At 40.5% G+C, this 18,898-nt stretch overlaps 1 protein-coding gene across 6 annotated transcripts in view; it reads left to right on the plus strand.

Moving 5' to 3' along the window:
* Nucleotides 1–18,898, plus strand: part of SORCS1 (sortilin related VPS10 domain containing receptor 1) — a 719,989-nt gene that overhangs the window by 469,134 nt on the left and 231,957 nt on the right. The window lies entirely within an intron of this gene.

Consider the following 18,898-nt stretch of genomic DNA (forward strand, 5'->3'; position numbering starts at 1 on the left):
GATGCATGCTGGCTCTGTGACCCTGATAAAATCACTTAAACTTCAGTTTTCTAGGCAACATTCTAAAACTGTAAGTGGTGGAGAAAGTACTGACCTGCTTCAGTGGAGGAAGCTCCTCACCGAGATTTTCCTATATCAATGGAATCACAGGTTCAGTCCTATCCCAATCCCTATCCCCTCAGCATTTGTTAATTGCCAACTATGTGTTAGGCTCTGTGCTAAGTACTTAGGATACAAAAGCAAAACCCAAAATAATTTCTGTCCTATAAGATTATAATTTTGAGCTGAAGGGAATTTTGGAGTCTATCTAGTCCCACTCCCTCATTTTGCAAGTGAGGAAACTGAGGCCAGGAGGGTAAGTGATTTCTTACATGAGGAGTAAGCTTCAGAGGTGTGATTTAAATTGGGGTCCGCAGACCCTGAGCTGGCATCCTATTGGACAACATATACAAAGAATGGTGCATTAGAAAAAGCACTGGGTTTGGAGTCAGAAGTCCAGGTTCAAACCTTCGCCCTGCTACTTTATCAAGTCAGTCACTTTTGGCAAATTATGTCACTTTTCTTGGCCTCAGTTTCTTCATCTTTAAAATTAGGGGTTGGATTAGATAGCCTCTGAGGTTGCTGCTGGCTCCTAAATCTATCATCTTATGATAAATGACAAGTAATTTTAGAAGTGGGACAGAAAGAGCACTAAAAATAAGGGGATGGGGGTGTGAATCAGTTAGGAAAATGTCTTGTCTAGGTTGTGGCACATGAGCTGAGCCTTAAAAGGAAGTAAGGATGCCAAGAGTTGGAGGTAAGGAAAGTGAGCTTTCTGGACGTGAAAGACAGTAGTGAAATGTGGAATATCATGATGAGAAAGTGCACCATAGTGACTGGAATTTAAAGTGGGTGATGAGAGTCAAGTGAAACTTGGAGCAAGGGAGGCTGGAGGAAGATTGTGAATGACTAACTTTGAATGAAGACTTGGCGTATCACTATAGAATAAGTAAAGACCCATTGAGCTTCTTCAGAGGGGAGTGACGTTGTCAGGGCAGGGCTTTAGGAAGATTATTTTGGCAGCTACATAGAGGGATGGGCTGCAGAGGAGACAAACTAGGAAGAAAGCCAATGCTCTAGTTTAGTCAAGAGGTGACAAGGTCGTGAATTAGACCATATGTGTGGAGGAGAAACAGATATGAGATATGCTGTGGAGATAAACTCAGGCAATTATTACAGGGAGAGTATGGATGGAGAGAATCACTGGAGGTGGCAGTGTAGGTGAAGAATGCATATATGAGTCTTGGCTGGAAGGAAAGAGTTAGGAACTGCACCTCTAACCTTTTGTTGGAAAAGTGAGGGATTATGGGTATGAAGTGTTGCAGGGATTATGACCTGTGTGTCTGTTTTAATCTTTGTTTGTTTGTTTTTTCCTTTTTTTACAAGGGAAAACTGAAAGTGTGAACAGCAAAGTATGTCTGATAATGTCTATGAACTGAAAAGCTTCTGTAAACTGAGAGGGAAAGAAGGAAAGAGAGAGAAGGAGAAAGACCGACGCAGGGAGATAGAGAGATGAATGAGCAATGAGGCAGGGGACAAAATGGAAGAATCAGAGTTTGTAATTAGGGGGAGGTATGTCAGAATCTGAATTGTGGAAGTTGAATAGTTAAGGGGGATGTTGAACATCAAGGATTGGCCATCTATTTGGCTGGCAGCAGTAGTATAAATTTACTAATTGTGGGAGTTGAAGAAGTTGATTACTAGGACGTCAGTTTTGTTTGTTTGTTTTTGTAGCAGACATCAATAGACGATATTGAAGTCCCTACCTAGGAGTTTGTTTGCGAGTCGATAGGAAAACTATTTAGCCAGCAATTGGGAAGTGCATCCAGTGATGGAGAGTCTACTGAGTGATGGCAGAGAAGCAGCATCTAGAAATGTTCTCAAGGAGCATAGAATATGCCAACTCTTCCTTCTGGAACAGTGTGTCCATAAAGCTCCAGAGAAGGGACATCAAGCACTGGGGAAGGTAGTGAAGGATGCCGTGTTTTCTGGGGAGAGCCAGGTTTCTGTGTTTGCAAGAAGATGGAGGGAATGTGAGAGGAGGAAGTCTAATATGAAGGATCACAAGATTTCACTCAGATTTAGAGCTAGACATGAACTAAGTGGTCATTTGAGGCTAAAAGAAGTTAAGTGACTTACCCAGGGTCACCCAGTATTAAATGGCAGAGGCAGGTTTTGAACTACTGTCCATCACTTTCAGTTGTACCATGGGGATTGGTTCATATTAATAGTAGTAGTATCCAACATTTACTGTGGTAAGCGCTTCAAGATTATTTTCTCACTTGATCCTTACTACTCTGTGAGATAGGTGCTATTGTTATCCCCATTTTCTTTTCCTTTTTTTTTTTGAGGGGGGAAGGCAGGGCAAAATGGGATTAAGTGACTTGCCCAAGGTCACACAGCTAGTAAGTGTGTCAAGTATCTGAGAGGCCACATTTGAACTCAGGTCCTCCTGACTCCAGGGCCAGTGCTCTACTCACTGCAACACCTAGCCGCCCCCGTTATCCCCATTTTACTGATATGTAAACTAAATCAAACAAAGGTGAAATGATTTTTCAAGGGTCACATAGCCGGTAAGTGTCTGAGATTGGATTTTAATTCCATTCTTCCTGACTTCATTTCCAGCACTCTCCACTGGGCCACCTAGCTGCCAGTTAATAAAAGAAGAAGTTGTCCTAGAGGCGACAAAGGAATTGGACGATAGCACTGGAGTGGATAGGGGTTAGTGAACATTGAGAAGCAGCAGAAGGGACTTTTTACCCATGTGTCCTGCAGGTCAGAATCATAGGGCTTTAGAGGGGACAATTAGCAATGGAATAACTTTCTTCATTTTCTCTCTTAGGATTTAGAGGCAACTTCATTCTGGATTGCCCTAGGTTCTTGATCATTGAAGCTATAGAGTGACTGATTGAGATTAGATCTGATGAATATCAGTGGGAAGAGCTTATAAATAGTGAAATAAGTGACCGAAGGATGTTAGCAATTTCCCTTCTAGGATCTCCTTTGAAAATGGAGTTCCCTCCATTCTTCTTGTTTCAGTAGGAAGGATAATGCTATTTAGATTTGGTGCTGTTAGCAGCAGCACCTTAGAAAAATTGGTTCCCTTACCCAGGCTCTTCTGTAAAATGAAGGGGACTGCTCTGGTTCATCTTTAAGATCTCTTCTAATGCTTGCATTCTGTGAGGCAGCAAACATTGATTAAGGTCCTACTGAACACTTTGTAGATAGGAAGTATCTTTGTAGCGTCACTGAAGTTGAAGGCTCAATCCCTGCTTTGAGGTTACTCACATGTTAATTTCAGAAACAGGACAAAAATATACCCTAAGTAGGTTGAGAATAATTCAAAGCTAAGCAGAATATAACCCAGTGAATAATAGATTGGTCTCCAAGATTATCTTCACTTTTTGCTCTCTGTAGCTGGATTGTGCATACATGTTACCCACCCCCACCCCCATTAGATTATGGACTCCTTGAGAGCAGAGACTGTTTCATTTTCCCTTTCTCTGTATCTATTGCACATTGTATGGTGCCAGGCACATAATAGGTACTCAGTAAATGCTTTCGTACGTGACGTGGCCTATATAACATATAAAAGAAGGGATAGCATATAGAAGTAGGGGTGGGGGTAGAGGATTCAAAGGTAAGGAAGGATGAGAATGGAATGGGAATAACCAGGCAAAGCCTCTAGTAGAAGTTGAAATTATGGACTTTATCTTGAAGAAAGTGTTGAATAAGGATGGGTAGGGAGGATATGGATAGATGATTCCAAGGAAAAGAGTAGATTTCATCTGCCCAGGGTGCTATATTTGTTTCATGTCGCCTGAAGCTAGAGAAATGGTTTAGGTGATCCCTTGGGGTCTATTTTGGTGCTAGGATTCTGGGAAAAGCAAATTGAAATTCTTAGGATTTATACTGCCCTTAGTGCCAAATAAAATGCATGTCAAGTCTAAAAATAGAGAAGATTTTCAATTAGCATTTTATTTTCCAGCAGACCAATGAGCATAATGCCTGATTTTCATTCCTAGAGCAAAGCTGCGGTCCATCTGGTCCAGTGTTGTGCAGCAGTGAAAAGCAGGTCCAGTGCTGCAGGAGACTGAATATTTCTCCTTCAACCAGTTTCATTATATTAATCAGTCCTTGAAACTTTCTTCCTTCTAACAGTGAAGCCGTGAAGGAGAAGATTTACAAGTTCCAGTTCCAATTCTGTACCTCTAATGGAGGAGGAACATAAAAGTGTAAACCTTCATAGTTGGCAGAATGAAAAGCATCCTGGATTTTAGAAGCCAGTTGATTTAGTTCCAATCTGAGCTCTGCCACTTAATTCTGTGACCTTGGGCAAATCAGTTACATTCTCTGGGACTCAGTTTCTTCTTATGTAAAATGAGGGGGCTGGACTATTTGACCTAATGTCCTTTCCTGTTCTAAATTCATGGACCTCTGTTTTTGCACTCCCATTTCCCAATGGTCTGTTGTAGTGGGACTGACCCTATACCTCAGCTAAGAGTCAGGAAATTTGGAGCTTGTAGTCAAGCAGTCATTAACTTAACTCACTATGTGATTTAGGTCTTAGTTTCCTCCCTGCTAAAATGGGGGTAATTATTATTGTTTCAGGGTTAAAGTCATTTGATTTAGAGCTGGAAGGGACCTCAGAGATCACCTAGTTCAACATTCTTATTTTGACAGGATTGTGCGATTGAAGACTTGGAGGTGGAAGGAAATTTAGAAGTTACTAAGTCTGTCCCTCTTACTTTATGGATGAAGAAACTGAGGCTCTGAGAATTTAACTGACATGTCCAGGGTCATATGGTTTCTGAGGCAGAATTTAAATCCAAGTCCAGCACTTTATCTATGATAGCCTATTGTCCCTCAGTTTTACAGAGGAAGAAACTATCATTTAGATCAAATAAGACCAAATTATATTTTAAAAATCAGGGGTGGCTCCAATGTACAAAAAGAAGTAGTTCACATTTATATAGTGTTTTATAGGTATAATGTGCTTTTCATACATCATTTCACTTATTCCTTACAACAATCCTCTGGGAGCATAAACGTTGCCATTTTAGAGTAGAAGAAACTGAGGTTAACTCATTTCCCCAGTGTCACATGGAAAGTGAGTAGCAAGGCTGTAATTCTAACCCAGGGTTTTGAACTCTAAGAGAGCAGCTATTTATACTGAATTTCATTGCTTAGACTTGCTTCAGGTACCATGATCCCTACAAAAAAGGATAAAATCCACATCCTTTTTGACCTTTTGGAATTATTGGATGGTCACCTTCTCTCCCCTCCCTCTCCCCTTCTTTCTCTTTCCCTCCATCTCCCTCTCTCTATCCCTCCTATTTGGCATTTAAAGCACTTTATTATGTGGCTCCAACATGGTGCCCTGAGTGATCTCACTCACCCTCTGTGACACATGGTCCGTATAGGAGTCTTCAGCGTCCTTTACACCGTGCCTGCCACCATCATCTTTGCCTGCTACTTTTACGAGCGAGCCTTCCTGACAACAGTGGGAGCGCAGCTGGGTGGCCCAGAGCTCTAAGAGCTATGCCATCCCTTGCCCTCACCACTGGGGTGGTGGTGGGGCCCCTTCCCACCCACCCATGACCCCTGACTTCACAGTCTTCATAATCAAGTACCTCATGACATTGATTGTGGGTATCATCTCTGGGTTCTGGATGTGGTCAGGCAAGACCCTCAATTCTTGGAGAAAGCTCTATACCAGACTTACCAACAGCAAACAGGGGGAAAACACCATTTGAGAGAGAAACATCCATCACATGGGCACACAACTCCAACAAAAAGCCATTTCCACTTTCCTCTACTTTCCCATCCCTGAAAAGGTGGCTCAGAGGATTCATTCCTTTTGTTTGACTCTGGCTCTTTCCAGCCATGCTTCCTCTTACGTACATGTTTTTTGATGGGGGGGAAGGGTCAGGCAATTGGGGTTAAGTGACTTGCTCAAGGTCACACAGCTAGTATGTCAAGTGTCTGAGGGCAGATTTGAACTCAGGTCCTCCTGACTCCAGGGCTGGTGCTCTATTCACTGTGCCACCTAACTCTCTATCCAGTGTTTTGGAACAGGCTCTCCCTGTCACTTGGAAAGCTGTCCCTTGTCCCCTCTGCCTCTTAGAAAATCTCTAGCTTCCTTCAACACACAGTTGATAGATGACTTCTTACAGCAAGTCTGTCTGATCCCCTTAGTGCTTGCTTATCTCTCTTCGAATAAATATCTGTGTACTCACCAATTTATGTTCCTGTTGTTCTATGTTACATTTTATTCCTCTATAGAATGTCAGGTTCCTGAGGACAGAGACTCTTCCTTTTGGTCTTTACCTTTATGTCATCTAGTGCACAGATGATTTTAAAAATGTTTATATAGATCTGTCAATTCCTTGGCAGAGGGGACTCCTGGGGAGGAAATAGCTCTTACCAATGCAAATCTATAGTTGTTTTGCAATTTATCATCTCATTGAGTTGAAGGATGCACTGGCAGATTAATTGATTGGCCAACTGTCACACAGACAGTATGTGTCAGAAGTAGGACTTGAACCCAGCTCTTTCTGAGTCTGGTGGCTGTTCTCCACCACACTACTTCAACTCACATTCTACACATAGTAGGTATTTAATATAGGATGTTGAATTAGATTGGAGAGCGTTTAAAGGTTTGGGAGAAGTCCTGAGAATTGGAGGAGAAACTGAAGATGTGAAAATAGTTTTGGAAACAATTGGAACAGTCTAAGTGTGGTGAGAACTGTGGTGTAAATGATAGATTATAAAGGAGTCCTGGATGAACTGATGCTATTTGAAACCAACTTTATTGCTGAATTCTCCTGAGGAATGGGTATATAGAAAGTTTTCTGAGGAAATTTCAGTATAAAATGGTGGCTACATTACACAGCCAGCTTGGGCCTGTATCAATCACATAGCCTAAATATAGGAAATGTGAGGCCACAGAACATAAGATTGTGAATTGGAGCATTTCCTTGGGGAGGACATGCCTCTGGGGAACTGTTCCTCCCTCCTAGGGTATTTAGTCTTGAAGCCCATTCTGCTGCATCTGATGGATGCCAAGCCCAGAATGGGGCTGTGCTGTGCCCACACAGGTGGGCCAGTGACACAGAAACAATAGCTGGTAATCACCCATGAACAACAGGGCTATTAGCACTGATGAGATGCGACTGCCTTGCACCAGGGAAACGTCAGTGATGTCCTTGATGGGGAAGCTGACAGCTAATTGCCCAATGAAGAGGAAAAAAAAAAACACAACAAAACCTTAAGCTGTATGAATGTCTTCAGTTCTTTATGAAAGGTACTGTTGTTCCTGCTGCAGAAACCACAGTTCAGAATTTGGTCTCAGTTTTTTGGGCTTGCTGCTAGATTGGTGTAACCGGGAAGATCCAAGTCTGCAGACAAGGGGTGTTGCCTTTAGGCACCTCTTAGTCAAATAAAAAACTTCCTTGAAGGCTAGACCTAAATAAAATCTTCCTCTTTATGCATCCCTACTTCCCTCCCTCCTTTCCTCCCTTCCTTTATTCCCCTTTTCTTTCTCTTTACCATTTTTGTCTTCATTTCTTCTCACACACACACACACACACACACACACACACATGCACATGACCACATGCATACACACATATCCATCCTTAATGTGGCCCAGGGGAAAGAGTATTGAATTTGGACTTAGAAGCTAGGTAATCTTAAATAAATTATATGAATTCTCTGGGCCTCAGTTTCCTTATCAATAAAATGCTGGGATCTGACTGAATGATTTGTAAGATTCCTTTCTCTGTGGGAATCTTTGTTTCTTGGAGATTTTTTCCCCCTCTTACTTATCACCCTGCTATTGCTTTTTTCCCTTTTTCTTACTCCTCTCTTTTTCCTCCTCCTGCTCAAATTAGGCTGTGATTCAAACTCCCAAGACTGAAAGCTGCTGATGGATGGTGGAAATTTGCATGGTCTTGATTTCTCTTGGATGCCTCAGCCTTTAGAAGAAGTTTGCAAAGTAAACTTTTTCTATGTGATCTTGCCCAAGTCACTTCCCTTTTCTCAGTTTCTTCATCCGTAAAATGAGGGCGTCAGTTGAATGCCCTTTCCAACTCTAGAATCTGTGATCCTCTGACTATGAAACAGGGCCCTGTATGGTCAGTAATTGTTGCTCATGTGAAAGATTAGAGTGGTGGTCCTTTACCTTTTTTGTTTCACGGAGCCCTTGCACAATCTGGTGAAGATCTGCAAAGTCATTTTTAGAATAATCTTCTTGTTTTAAATTCATAATGGAAGGAAATGAGAAATTTTAGTTATGGCTTAGTGAAAATAAAAATCCTATTTTTCCTCAGAGACCTCTTGAAATTTACTCACCGACGTTCCCAGATTAAGGATTATGGCTTACTTAGCCATTGATTCCTTGGTGTTGTAAAACCAACTGTAGTGAATACTCGTGCAAAGACTTAGGTTTCAGTTCAGTCTCCTACACTTATTAGCTGTGAGATCATCTATGGTCATCTAAAATCCATTTAACCTGAGACTTAACTTTTAATCTGTAAAATGGAGATAATGATGCCTGAAGAACCTGTTACCATTTTATTTTGTTTTTAAGGATCACATTTGATCATTCCCTGCTTTGCATTATAAGAATGTTAGCTCTTATTATTAAGAGGGATAAAGGTCTAAGAATAGACCCATTCAAGACTTCTGTAATCAGGTAGTTTCCTGTTGGTTGAGGGGATTTGGTGGCTCTCTGAATTGGACACGAAATTTGAATCACCATAATTACTCATCGGTGAGCGCCGAGATGCTCTTGATGCTCTTTCTTTTTGCAGGATGGCGGATGGATGCTTATATTTGGAGTCCATGGCCCCCTAATCCACTGTGTAAATTCTTTTCAAAGTGTCTTTGCATTGCCAGGGAAAAAAAGACATTATGTAAATGCCAGCAAAATCTGAGAAGGGGGTAGGATGAAAGATGCTTGGAACAAAGCTAAACTCATCTTGCTAGACCCTTCACAAAGGAACAATGGGCCACCCAGGACTGGAAGCTACAGAATAGTTCTGAATATTTATAAAGAATGCAGTGAAAGTTTTGTTTTTCCTCCCACTTTCATCTTGTGCACTTAAGCTGTAGGCAAACCAAGCATTCCGATAAAAAGCTGTTTCCTTTCTTTGCATTTGGATGCTGAGAAAGAGATATTAGACATAATCCTTCACCTCTTTTCTTTTTTCCCACTTCTTTCTTGCTACTACACAGGAAACCACCCAAGGAAGGTTTAGTGGTGGGCTAAGTCTGCAAGATTACATCTTTATTTTAATTTGGCAATAAAGTAGTGCACAAACTGTGTTATAAAACATTGCCTCCAAAGGCATCTCTCACTCTGTCTTAAACACCTCACTAAACAGGATGTGTTGGGAAACATTTTAAAAGAGAAAAAACGAAAAAGCAGCTGTGACTGAAAAAATAACAAGCAAAGAGAAAAAGATCCTGATATCCCAACTTGGTGGAAGTGCCACGGCCTTGTGATTTAGCCATTCCCAGCAGGACGTTACCTGAAGTAGGACAGATTTTGATTCCCACTGAGGACAATTAGGTAATGGTGGGTGTCACGAGGGACCTGAAAGGCAACGCCAGCCTTTGTGCAGGCAGTTGGGTGAGATCTTGTTCTAGTTTGGTCACTGAAGCAAGCCTTGTCCTGCTTTGCAGGGCTCTGTCAAAGCCTTGTGAGATCTGTCCACAAAAGAACTTGGTAGGGAAAAATTTCATTAGTTTGGGGGCAGAAATGATGCTTCCACTTCGGTGTCATTGAGTTTTATTGCTTCTCCTTTGGCTAGGGCATTAAGTCATATATAAACAATTAGATACTCGGGGGTGGGGGCGGGGGAAGCGGAAAAAAAATTATCTAGTCCTTAACATATTCACCTTTCTTTTTACTTTTCTTTTTTTCATTCTTTCCTTCCCTTATTTTACTCCTCCCCAACCCCACTTTTTCATTTTTAATTCATTTCCTGGGTGGTGCAGTAAATAGACTGTTGGAATCAGGAAGACCTGTGTTCCAATCCTTCCTGGACAAATCACTTCACCTTTCTCAGCTTCAGTTTTTTCATCTGTAAAATGGGAATAATAGTACTTACCACTCATGGTTGTGAGGATCAAATGAGATCCTTATATGTAAAGCACTTTGAAAAACTTAAAGCATTATATAAATGCTTATTATTATTATTATTAAAATATTAATGAAGTACCTATTGCATACATTGGTCTATGCATGGGATCTTCCTTTCTATTTTCCTTCATTTCTCCTTTCTTTCCTTCCTTCCTTCTTTCATTTTTCTCCCTCCTCCTTTTCTCCTGACTTGTGCTCTCTGGTTTCTTGTCTTTTCCCTCTTTCCTTCCTTCCTTCCTACCTCCCTCCTTTCTTCCCTCCCTTCTATCCTTCCTTCCTTCCTTCCTTCCTTCCTTCCTCTCCTTCCTTCCTTCCTACCTCTCCTTTCTTCCTTCCTTCCTACCTCTCCTTTCTTCCTTCTTTCCTTCCTCCCTTTTCTCTTCCTTTTTTTCCTCCTGCCTTGTGCTCTCTGATTTATTCTCTTTTATCTTTCCTCTCCCCCTTCCTTCCTTCCTTCATTCCTCTCTTCCTTCCTTCCTACCTCTCCTTTCTTCCTTCCTTCCTACATCTCCTTTCTTCTTTCCTTCCTTCCTCCCTTTTCTCTTCCTTTTATTCTCCTGCCTTGTGCTCTCTGATTTGTTCTCCTTTATCCTTCCTCTCCCCCTTCCTTCCTTCCTTTTCTTCCTTCCTTCCCTCCATTCTTTTCCTTCCTTCCTTCATTCCATTGGTATACCTTTAAATGAGACAGTTCTTCTGTCCATAACACAAACCTGACCAATTCAGGATCCTACATTTTCTTAACACATCTGGATAAAGGGAAGAATGGCATTATGCTAAGACACAAAAATAATTTAACCCAAGTAAAACCCACCTTCTCTGTAATGCAGTCTTAGAAAATTGCTTGAGGCACAGAGGGGTAAAGCACCTGGATGGAACCCCCACAGCCAGTATGTGCTGGAAATGAGACTCGCACCTAGGTCTTCCCGGCTCCGAGTCCAACAACTCTAGTCAGTATGCTACATTCTCTCCCAAGTGTGGGCTACAAAGACACAAATGAAATAATCTTTACCATTGATGATGAAATTCCTTCCTTGTTCTTCTACTTTCCTATTTTCTTATTTTTTTTTCTTTCCTCCCTTGTCTCCTCATCTACACCTTTTCTATGATGTGTATCCATAGGCATTGCCTAGCTCACTTGATGGCTCAGGGTTTGAGAGGATGCTGGGTTATGTTAGATTCCCCAGGAAAGGGAAGGAGTAGTACATTAAGCAATGTTATATACTGGAAGGAGTATTAGACTCTGATTAAGAAGATCTAGGCTCCAGTTGTACTACTCCTTCCTCTGGGTTCATGTGGCCATTTGAGGTTACACAACTCCTGGTCCTATCTCTAATGGAATCTCAACTCTATTGTCAGACCATAAAAAGAGACACAGATATCCAATAGGTGAAAAGAGAAATGTGAGAACATTAGAACAATATTAATTTTAAGGGAACCCAGTAGCAGTATTATTCTCAATACTTATTCAAAAATCACTCCATATATCCAGTGCATTCAGATAATTTATAATCTAAGTACCCTTTCATCCATCTGGTCTCATAGTACAAGATGGATATGGTTATTTTTGGCAGGTCTGATGAGCTTTTTTCGTTCTCATCCAGTGTTGACCTCACTACAGCTGTTGACACCATTGTCCACACTCTTCTGAGTATTCCTTCCTTTCTGTGTTTTTATAATACTATTCTTACTCAATTCTTTTAATCACCACATGAACAGTGGCCACTGGCCATTACTCTGCTTCCTGTTCCTATGTCCTTGCAGGCATGAGGTTCCAACCAACATGGAACCAAACCACATGGAGTCCTAGAGCTACTCTTCCTTCTGCTCTATTACTTGGCTTTGTGACTTTGCCAGGATCAAGTTCAACCCTGCCCATACTTGAAAGGCTCTAGAACCTGGAAAGACTATTTTTTCTTCTATATGCCAGCTTTTATTCCATACCTCATACCCTTACTTTGGATGCATCCCAAGGCTTTGTCTTAGATCCTCTCCTCTTCTTTCTCTGTACTCTCAGTGTGACCCCATCTGCTCCATGGGTTCATTTATCTCTACAAAGATGATTCTCACAGCCATATATCTAGGCCTAGTCTTTTTCATGAGAACCAGCCCTATGCTATCAAGTGTCCATTAGACCCTTAGAACTAGAAATCTTAGAGGTATCTTCCCCCCACCCTAACTCACATCTCTTCCAAGTTCCCTATTGCTCTTGAGTGTACCACTATCCTTCTAGTAATTCAGATTTATAACTTCAAAATCATTATTAATTCCTCTCTTCCTCACCCTATGTATATAGTCAGTTGCAAAGTGTTATTCCTTCTCTCTTCACCACATTTTTCATATCTATTCCTTCTTTCTCCTCATACAGCCACTCCTCTTGTTTAGATCTTCAACTCCTCTTGCCTGGACTATCGCAATAATTTCTTAATTGATCTCCTTGCCTCGTTTGCTCCCTCTCCAATCCATCCTTCACATCTACCAAAGTAAGATTCTTAAATCACAGATCTGATCATGTCACTCCACTGCTCGATAAATCCTTTTTTGGGCTTTAAAAGCCTTTCCCAGCTTGGCTACAATTTACCTCCAGACATCATACATTGCTCCCCTCTGTGCATTCTTTGGTCTTACCAAACTGGTTAACTTGCTGTTCCCCAAAATGACATTCCATCTCTCGTCTTAATGCTTTTGCATAAGCTTTCCACAATGCTTAGATACTTCCTCTTTTCCACCTCTTAGAATCCCTAGTTTTCTTAAATACTCAACTCAAACATCATTTCCTATATGAGGCCTTTTTTGATCCCTTTAGCAACTAGTTACTTCCTCCTCACTCCTCTCCCCCAATTTGCTTGTATCTACTTTTCCACATGCTTATATAAGGGTACATGCTATGTCCCACTTTAGAACATAAGTTCCTTGAGGGCACATACAGTTTTACTTTTGTCTTTGTTTTTTTTTTTTTGTCTACTAATGAGCACAGTGCCTGATTCTCATAGTAAGTGTTTGATAAATATTTGTTGATATATTTAGAACTCATAACATCAGTGGTAAAACCTTATGGTGAAATGCCTCTTAGAGTTTCTTTCCTAGAAATCCCTTGAAGTGGCTGACTATTAATTCTTGGCTTATGGAAGCTGTAGCCGTGCTTCTCTAACGTAAACCTTTTCTGTTGCTTTCTAACCCTAACACTGTGCTTACTACATCCATGTCTACTTGCACCTCCTGTTTTGGCTTTAGTGTTCCTCATTTTGATTAAGCTCTCCCAACAAGGATGCTCCTGTCACCACACTATAGCCAACCGAGCCACTATGAGAGCAGTAATGACTTTTTCTGAATGAGTGATACTTTTTTTTTAACCAGACATTTTTAGAAAAGAAGCCCCCAGTTCTTGCCTATTTCATAGTCATCACCCTGCCTTCGTAGATGTCCCTAAATAAATGATTTCCTCTCTTTGGTTCCCAATTTCTTTATGAAATGAAAGGCTGGTCTACATGATTTTATAGAGTCATAACATCAGGTAGCTAGAAGAGACCTTTGGGATCCTCTGCTCCAACTCCCTCATTTTGCATATGAGGAAATCAAGTTCCAGTTAGGAGAAGTGATTTATTTGGAACAAAGCCTTTTGGGAGTTTATCAAGCATACCCGAAATCAGATCTGTCTCCTAGACCTGTGTTCTTTTTTCTACAAAATGATCCCTTCTATCTCTATAGTTCTATGTGTCTTGCAGAGTCCTGCTAGCTCCATGATTGTCTGTACCTTCTTGGTCCAATACTAAGATATTGTGTAAATAGGAATGGGTAAAGCTGTACTGACTTAGATTCCTCTCCTTAGCAAATGATATTGATAATAACAACATTAACCAGATGGAATATGAATGGATCCCATAGATAGAAAAATAAATCAATCAATAGATTTTTTTGAATCGGCCTATGAACCCTCAATTTTGAAAGGGCAAGACTGAAATAGAGCAGGAATTAGTCCTTGAAGTGCAGCCCTTTGGGGATTTTCAAATAATTGCTACTCCAGCATATCCACTTAGGCAATTTCTATCTACCTAATGCCGTCACACATCCCCATGGAGCTGCGTTAAGTAAAAAGGCACTCAGTTATTTATAAGAAATATGTTGAGCATTTATATACCATGCTATGCAGCTTTGGCATGATTTCCAAGTGCTTGAAATTTCCCAATGTCATAGCTGATTTCTAATCTCATGAATATTTAAATGATTTAAGTATCCGAGTACAAAGCTAGCAATTAGAGTGGAAACTGGGGAGCTTGCTAAATGTCAACCCTGATGGTTGTTTATAAAACAAATTCTCAGGCCTAAATGCCATCATATGCAAACAAGGGAGCCCTGTATTCACCCTCAGATATCATGTTTACTCAGGTTGTATCATAATTTTTCACTTGCTACATGAAATGACTCTGTCTGCCTCAAAGGGTTTTTAAATGGGGCACTGTGGAGGAGGCGAATTAGACCAGCCTCAAAAACTGGCATGGCTTTAAGGGTTATCTTAGCTTACATAGGCAGTAGTTTTGATCCTGGGATAATGACAGAATCTTGAATTTTAACTCTGAATCTATCCCATTAAATCTCTCTTAGGGTTTCAAAATGACCTCTTAAAAAATCACCATGGAATGACTTCAAAGCCATAAGAAAGAGGTTCATTGTGTTTTTGGTGAGGATCAGTGTTTTTAAGTGCTCCCACTATGTGCCAGGTACTTATGAGAATTTTTTTGGGGGGTATTCTGACTCTGCTGTTTATTAATCCCTCCCAGATTTGTAGCATGTATAAATTTGATGAATATATCTTCTATACCTTCATCCTAGTCATTGTTGAAAACATAAAATGTCCTGGTGCCAAGAACAGATCTCCTGATCATTCTAAGGGAGATCTCCTGCCAAGGTAACATTGAACCATTAATGACTAACTATTCTTTGGATAAGGTTTTTTAACCACTTCCAAATGTACCTTATTGGAATAGACCAGGTCTCTCTATCTTGCTTAAAAGGGTAACATGAGAAACTTGGTCAAATATTTTAATAAAATCTAAGTAAACTATGTATAGCCTCCTCCTTATCTGCCAGGCTCATCTCACTGTCAGAAAAGGAAATCACTAGAAACCCTTTTCCCTTTCAAATGCACCCACATAAACTTTCTGATTGCTCTCAGTCTTTTCCCACTAACCTCGTTCTGCTCATTAATTGCAATATTTTTTTTCTTCCAGAAAGTAAGTATGTTTTGTTTAATTGTTTGAAGTATGTTTTGTTTAATTGCAGCTGTTAGAAAAAAAAAAGCAAACAAAAAATCAAGGGAAGAATTTCTCCTCTTTATCTTAGCCCAGGACTCTGTTTAATATAATACACATCTGACATGGCATAGACAAATAGGTCAGGCCCCTTGTCTTCAGAACACCTGGGAGAGGAGGGAGGGGGGTGAGTTAGTCTCCACTACCATTTTTCCATAGCTGAGAGGCTGTGTGGTGTTCCGCTAGGAACAAAGGCCTAGGCATCAGAAGACCTGTGCTCAGAAACACAGTAAAGAGCCTCAGAGGCTATTTATTTCAACCTATAACTGACCCAGAATCCCTTCTACAATATGACTAGCAAGTGGATATCATTCCTTTTCTTGAAAACCTCAAAATCCTTTGACTTTTGAGGCCCTGCTATGTGACACCCCCCCCATTCCTGTTTTCATGCCTCCTTTTGTGTGTTGTCTCCCACTTTAGACAGTAAGCTCATTGAGGTCAGGGAGAGTCCTTTTTAATTAATGTATCCCCAGCACTTAACACAGCGTTCCATAGTAGGTGTTTAATAAATGTTTATTGGATTTATTGGATTGGGATACAGCACATACATACAAATAAGCAAATACAATGTAATTCTGAAGATTGATGTTATGTGCAAGTCAGGGAACAGTGATAGTTTAGTTTCTGTGGAACACAGAATGTATGAAGTCAGAGAAGGTGAAATTAGTCTGGAAAGGAAAATTGGACACATTTTATAGAGGGCATTAAATGCCAGGTTGGAGATTTTCTTTTTTTTTCCTAGAGGACAGAGAAAATCACTGAAGTCGAGTGAATAGTTAGACTACTTTATGTAACTTCTCCTCTCAGGCTTCCAAGGATTTCTGTTGCAGCTTCTGAAACTCCAGATAATTATGCCTTCATAAAAATCTCTTGGAAAAGCCTATCACTGTAGAGTTTTTTGAGTGTTTTCGCACTTTTCCCCCCAGAAAAGGGATCTGACCCACTCGTGTCTTTTGATCTTATTTAACTAGAAGGCAAGTTCTAAGTTCAGGGACTCTGTATCTTATTTTCCCATGATGCTGAGTACTTAGTGGCTGTGTGGTAAACATTGGTCAAACTGAGTTCCTTTGGTTCAAGGTCATGTATTGATCTTTCTTATAGAGATAGTTTTAGGCACATAGTACCCTATGGCACTAGACCACACTGCCTAACAAATGCTACAGATTTCAGTGGCTCCTGGAGAGTGACAGGTGACAGTTTTGATGAATTTAACTGTACAAGAGACTGAATGAGATAGGTAAGTGTCCTTGCCACCTGTTCTTCAGTGTATCCCCTAAGCTTTTCTGTTTCTGCCACTATCATTGGACTATGATGACTTTGGGAATCAAGATACATAAATTAGCCAAAATAGTTGTCTTTGATGCCACTTTCAATGTTTGTCACAAAGAAACAAGAGAATAATTTCTCTCTAAGAAAAATTATTGCTCCAATTCTGTTGAGTCAAAGTAGAGGCGATAGATAATTCCTACTTCTAAGCTAGCTCCTGTGCATTAACCCTCTTGCTAACTACTAACTAATGTTCTTAATAGAAAAAAGAAGAAAATGTTTGTGTAACTCATAGCCCAGTGTCCCCAAGCTCTGGTCTCACATTAAATATGTACAATCCTAGAGATGACCCTAAAAGTCATTCTCTTTGGCTTATTATTTTATTTGGTGAAGAGAAATCTTATATGTTGCTACATAATATATATGTGAAATATAAAGAATATGTGAGAACACTTCTTCCCATCTTCTTACCCCTGCTACCATCAAATGGACAGAAAGCACCTACAAAACTCACAAAGCTCATTGTTTCTCTTGTTGGCTCACTTTTCCACACTGCTTCTCCCTAGCACCCACCTCCCACTCTCAACTCCTACATATACATGTTCGAACATGTGATTTGCACTCCCCTCTAGAGAAGAAACACACCTTGGAGCTGCTATACAAATGAAATCCAAATGGTCCCTCTTTTACCTTCCAGAGGCCCCTGAAGGCTTTGTAATCCTCCCCGCCCCCCACCACCCAGAAAGGAAGTGTAATTGGTGTGGCTAGATAGGCAACCCCTTTCTCATTTTATATTCAACATCCAAACCATTTACTTTAATTGTTTCCTTCTTCGCAAGTTATATCTCCGTTGCCCAGAACAGTGCCTGGCTCATTGTAGATACCTAATAAATGCCTATTTATTGATTGATTAATAGCAGAGTGAAAAGTGGAAGACCTTTGCTACTTTGCAATTTAGCTTTTGCTCTTTGACTATATCTCTGCCTAACATCAGGTGCCATGTGCACAATCTCTCTCCAAGGAACATGATGCTTGTGACACTGACCCTTCCATAAGTATAGGGCTGAATTCTAGGACTCTCAACTTTGGGATTTCTTGGAATGCAATATCTAAGTCTGGTGCTACCTATAAAGTTTCCCTTCTTTGGCCAGAAGACGAGATTTTAGTATTAAGAAACCTCTAGCTGGAATTTAAAAAACCTCCACCCCTTCAGGAGAGAAAGAAGACAGGAGCAGCTCTTAGAACTGGGGATTCTTGGAGTTACTGGTTACTTTATACCATGTCATCTGTCTTAACACAGACTCTGGGGAGTTCGTATAGTGAAAAGCCCATACCAGGAAAGGAGGCAGTCTCCCTTTTCTGCTACTTATTTTGCCAAGGGGAAACATAAGAAGAACCTAGTGATAGTCCTGTTGTCACTGAGGAGGAGGGACCTCATGTTGAGCCCTTGTTTTTGTGTTCCTTAGTCAAAAGATTTACAAGTCGGGTATGGCTACCAAATCTAGTCACAACTTTGGGCAATGATGAATACTTTTTAAAAAATTAACTTAATTTTTTCAGTTCCTCATTCTCTCTCTCCCTCCAGTCACTGCCCCACCCATTAAGATATCCAAAAATACAATACTCATTATAAATAGGAAGACGTGCAACCATGTTTCCATATTGGTAATGTTCTGAGGGGGAAAAAAAGAAAAAAAGGAAAAATATGCTTCAATCTGAATTCTAAGTCCATCAATTCTCTAACTGGAGGAGGAGAGCATTTTTTGTCATGAGTCTTTGGGACCTGTGGATCATTGTATTGATCAGAGTTATTAAGTCACAGTTGATTATTTTTACGATATTTGTGTTACTATGTAGATTATTCTTGCAGTTCTTCTCACTTCACTTTGCCTTGGTTCATATAAGTCTTCCCAGGTTTTGTTTTTTGCAGCCATAACCTTGATCATTTCTAACAGAACAACAATAGTCGATACTTTGTGTGCCATAGGGGGCTGCTAGGTGGTGTAGTAGATAGAGTGCTGGGCTTGGAGTCAGAAAGACCAAAATTCAAATGTGACCTCTGACACTAGTTTTGTGACCCAAGGCAAAGGTACTTATCCCCTGCCTGAATAAAACTGGAGAAGGAAATGGCAGCCTA

The sequence above is a fragment of the Trichosurus vulpecula genome, chromosome 8, assembly GCF_011100635.1.
Source record: "Trichosurus vulpecula isolate mTriVul1 chromosome 8, mTriVul1.pri, whole genome shotgun sequence".
Classification (NCBI taxonomy): Eukaryota; Metazoa; Chordata; class Mammalia; order Diprotodontia; family Phalangeridae; genus Trichosurus; species Trichosurus vulpecula.